This window comes from Gekko japonicus, unplaced genomic scaffold, assembly GCF_001447785.1.
Source record: "Gekko japonicus isolate JY-2015 unplaced genomic scaffold, Gekko_japonicus_V1.1 scaffold372, whole genome shotgun sequence".
NCBI lineage: Eukaryota > Metazoa > Chordata > Lepidosauria > Squamata > Gekkonidae > Gekko > Gekko japonicus.
Window position 1 is genome coordinate 937,351 of NW_015175367.1, and position 4,737 is coordinate 942,087.

Below are 4,737 nucleotides of genomic sequence, written 5' to 3' on the forward strand. Positions count from 1 at the left end.
TTCGCATAGGACTAGGGCACTGAACACAATGGGGGGTGGGGGTGGATTTGATAGAGTACATGATCAGATCTCATCCCCCAGTGGATCTTTATAGTATCCTCCCAATACTACAGCTATCTGTACTCCTTGAAAAATCACTCCTGAAGGTCAGTTGGAAATGTAGGGGGCTTCAATACAGGTTTTAATTTAACCCAATAGTTATTTCATATATACAAACTGTATATTAGAAACATTTCCATTTTATTGATACTTAGAGGGGGGATTGCTAGTCAGTGTTAAATGCTGCAGCCTTTATAGGTGAAGGGGAAGCAGTGGGAGAATCTCTGGAATGGGATCTCGGGGAGGAAAAGGCGATGCGGGGGGCGGGGACTAAACGCGAGATCTGCTTCTGTGAGCATCTTTCACTTGACTCGTTCGGGCCACGGGTAACTTCTTGTGCCTTTAGCTTTAGAGTTCTTTCGGCGTCTCTGTGCTAGAATCAGTGGGGTTTTAAAGCTTTTTAGTTGGGGGAAGCAATAGGTGTAGCTTTGTGGGAGAGGCCTGGCTCGTACAGCCCACGGGCCACACAGAAAGCCTTTACCTGTGCGAGCTTTACAGGTGCACTCAACAGTTGTGCCGTGTAAACGTGTGTGGGGTGCTTCTTGTGCACTAAGGTGATTTATATTGTAGGTCGTCTTAATGTGACTGGGGGCATATGGAAAACTTACCCAGGATGGGGCATGATCTGAGGGTCTAATTAATGGTTTAAGCAAGTTATGTGAGCAGGTGTGGGAATGAGTGATACCAGACCTTTTAATCTATAGTAGTAGAAAACAGCAAGAGTCCAATAGCATCTTAAAGACTAACAAAATTTGTGGAAGGGTATGAGCTTTCCTGAGTCACTGAAGAAGTGAGCAGTGACTCACAAAAGCTCATAACCTGCCACAAATTTTGCTAGTCTGTAAGTGCTACTGGACTCTTGCCCTTGTCTGCGGCTACGGACAGACTAACACGGCTACCCCTCTTGATCGGTCTTTTAATCTATAGTCTGTTTAGTTTTCTATAGTACTTCACATTTCAGTGGCTGCTTTTTCCTCTTACTGAACAGAGAGCTCAGAGTGGTTTGCCCAAGGCCACAGTGTGACTCCATTGCAGAAGTGAGACTTGAATCCAGATCTCTTAAGGTCCAAGTTTCACTGCTTGTTCGTTGGACAACAGTTGGTTCCAGTCCACAGTGAAAGCTTACCACTTTATCACAATCACTTTAATACCCCCAAGTAATTTTTTTCTCCCTGAATAATCTAAATGGGAGGGAGCTGAGATGAAGTGTGAGCTGCTACAGACAGAGTTAACACAGCTACCCTTCTTGATCTTTCAATCTATGGCACTTGAATCAGGTTTGGGTTCAAATCTTTACTTGATTGAGAATCGGAGGGAGAGGCGCTTTCCCGAAGGCGCCTTTCCTCTATGGCCGTATAGCAACCAAGGTGCCAGTCCACTCAGAGCCCTCTCTGTGGGCACTTGTGCCATCACCCCAGCCAGGCCCAGACCATCATTAAAGTGTCGAATTCTCTGCCAAATAATTTTAAGTAAATGAAAGCATTTGGGATTGCTTTCCTCACTTTGGATCACCTTAAGAATGTATGAGTTGTTTTTTCTAAAGTAAAACCTCAGTATTCAGGTTAAATTGCTGTGTTGGCACTTTGCGATAAATAAGTGGGTTTTGGGTCACAGTGGAATGGGATCTCGGGGAGGAAAAGGCGATGCGGGGGGCGGGGACTAAACGCGAGATCTGCTTCTGTGAGCATCTTTCACTTGACTCGTTCGGGCCACGGGTAACTTCTTGTGCCTTTAGCTTTAGAGTTCTTTCGGCGTCTCTGTGTTAGAATCAGTGGGGTTTTAAAGCTTTTTAGTTGGGGGAAGCAATAGGTGTAGCTTTGTGGGAGAGGCCTGGCTCGTACAGCCCACGGGCCACACAGAAAGCCTTTACCTGTGCGAGCTTTACAGGTGCACTCAACAGTTGTGCCGTGTAAACGTGTGTGGGGTGCTTCTTGTGCACTAAGGTGATTTATATTGTAGGTCGTCTTAATGTGACTGGGGGCATATGGAAAACTTACCCAGGATGGGGCATGATCTGAGGGTCTAATTAATGGTTTAAGCAAGTTATGTGAGCAGGTGTGGGAATGAGTGATACCAGACCTTTTAATCTATAGTAGTAGAAAACAGCAAGAGTCCAATAGCATCTTAAAGACTAACAAAAGTTGTGGAAGGGTATGAGCTTTCCTGAGTCACTGAAGAAGTGAGCAGTGACTCACAAAAGCTCATAACCTGCCACAAATTTTGCTAGTCTGTAAGTGCTACTGGACTCTTGCCCTTGTCTGCGGCTACGGACAGACTAACACGGCTACCCCTCTTGATCGGTCTTTTAATCTATAGTCTGTTTAGTTTTCTATAGTACTTCACATTTCAGTGGCTGCTTTTTCCTCTTACTGAACAGAGAGCTCAGAGTGGTTTGCCCAAGGCCATAGTGTGACTCCATTGCAGAAGTGAGACTTGAATCCAGATCTCTTAAGGTCCAAGTTTCACTGCTTGTTCGTTGGACAACAGTTGGTTCCAGTCCACAGTGAAAGCTTACCACTTTATCACAATCACTTTAATACCCCCAAGTAATTTTTTTCTCCCTGAATAATCTAAATGGGAGGGAGCTGAGATGAAGTGTGAGCTGCTACAGACAGAGTTAACACAGCTACCCTTCTTGATCTTTCAATCTATGGCACCTGAATCAGGTTTGGGTTCAAATCTTTACTTGATTGACCAGTGGTGGCGAACCTATGGCACGGGTGTCAGAGGTGGCACTCAGAGCCCTCTCTGTGGGCACTTGTGCCATCACCCCAGCCAGGCCCAGACCATCATTAAAGTGTCGAATTCTCTGCCAAATAATTTTAAGTAAATGAAAGCATTTGGGATTGCTTTCCTCACTTTGGATCACCTTAAGAATGTATGAGTTGTTTTTTCTAAAGTAAAACCTCAGTATTCAGGTTAAATTGCTGTGTTGGCACTTTGCGATAAATAAGTGGGTTTTGGGTCACAGTTTGGGCACTCAGTCTCTAAAAGGTTCGCCATCACTGGCCTAGGGCAAGCTGCTATCTTTAAGTAAAATAAGACCAATTTCCTGAAGTTTTCCTGAATTTCCTGAAAGCTGTTATGCAGATATACAAGGTAAAGATTGCAAAATGCTTAAGTGCTATTCATTATCTTTCCTTGGGTAACCTGAAGAGTGAGCCTGCAATTGGAAAAACAGTACTAATGAGCCTTGTATTTACCTAAGGGAAAAATCCTGTCGATTTCAGCAGGGCTTACTGCACAATAGGAACTAAGAACATTTATTTCAAGGGTAATTTCAACACTCATTCAGCTGGCTTCTATGATCAGTTGGGCATAATAAACTTAATTCTTTGGCTACATTCTGTGGGCTTATTCAGACTTTCACTGGGATGATCCTCATTGGGTGGTAGTGGAGTGGGAATACACTCATTCTCTATTGCATGCATGAAAATTCTTCATGCAGGGTCAATTCACACGTGTCTTTGCCTCTTCAGAAACAGGGATGGGAAGATCATGTTTATGTTCCTACATGTGGGGGAGCTGCATTACATTACTGTTTATGCAAGGTGGATGGAGTTGTGTGTGCTCATTTCCCTCGCAAGAGATGTCTTTTGCTTGTTTATTATTTGTTAACATCATTTATACCCTGCCTTTCTCCCCAGTGGGACCCAGTGTTTTTCTCTCCTCCGTTTCACCCTAACAACAACCCTGTGAGGAAGGTTAGGCACAGAGTATGTGACTGGCCCAATTTTCCATGGCAGAGTGGGGTATTTGAACCTGGGTTATTTGAACCTGGGTCTCCTAGATTCTAGTCCAACATTCTAAACTCTACACTACACTGGTCCATCTTTTCAGAAAGTTTGGTTGGTCCTAATAAAAAGATACTGCACAGCTGTTGTGGTTTGAGGGTCATTTTTTGATGTACTTATTTTTTGATGTACTGATGTGATTTGTCTATTTCAATAGTAAAACCCATATTTCTAGAGCAACACTCTGATTTTGTCATTAGACTGAAGGCAGGTATCAATTCTAACAGCAGGACGTAGCTTCTAGGCCTGGATCTGTTATCTTATTGCATTAATAATCATATCATGACATGCCTTAGAAAGTGCTTTTTTTTTTTTTGCATTGTTTTCCAGTTCTGTAATCCTAGTCCTACCACATAGTTTATTGGGTATCTTTGCTGTCTGATTTTTAAAAAATGATTTGTACCCTATCTTGAATCTCAGCAATAAAGGACAGTTATAAACGAAGTAAATAAAATAGTTTAGTAGGCATCACCTATGTTTGTTGATATGGCTGAGTGACTTAGTTCAGGGATTCCCAAAGCTTTAGTCTCCTGCTTAGAAACCATTTAGGAGTGTACTTGATTAAATGCACTGTCCACATTACTGTTTCAGCTGGGTATAATTCATATATATTATTGATGATTTTGGCCTGTACACTGTTGTGATTGCATGTTGCATTGTGTTTTAATCACATGCCGAACTTCATGTGAATTGTCTGTAATATTTACAGTTTTTACAATTTTAACATAAAATGTTACATGATTTTTACGATTTTAACAGCAACTGGCCTATTAGCTGCTTTCTCCCCCCCCCCCCATGTTAATGAAAATTGGGGGGGGGAAATTTTGCCCTATGGCACTACGTA

At 42.7% G+C, this 4,737-nt stretch overlaps 1 protein-coding gene across 2 annotated transcripts in view; it reads left to right on the top strand.

Moving 5' to 3' along the window:
• The window catches only part of E2F5 (E2F transcription factor 5), a 21,236-nt gene that overhangs the window by 474 nt on the left and 16,025 nt on the right, over positions 1 to 4,737 (top strand). The window lies entirely within an intron of this gene.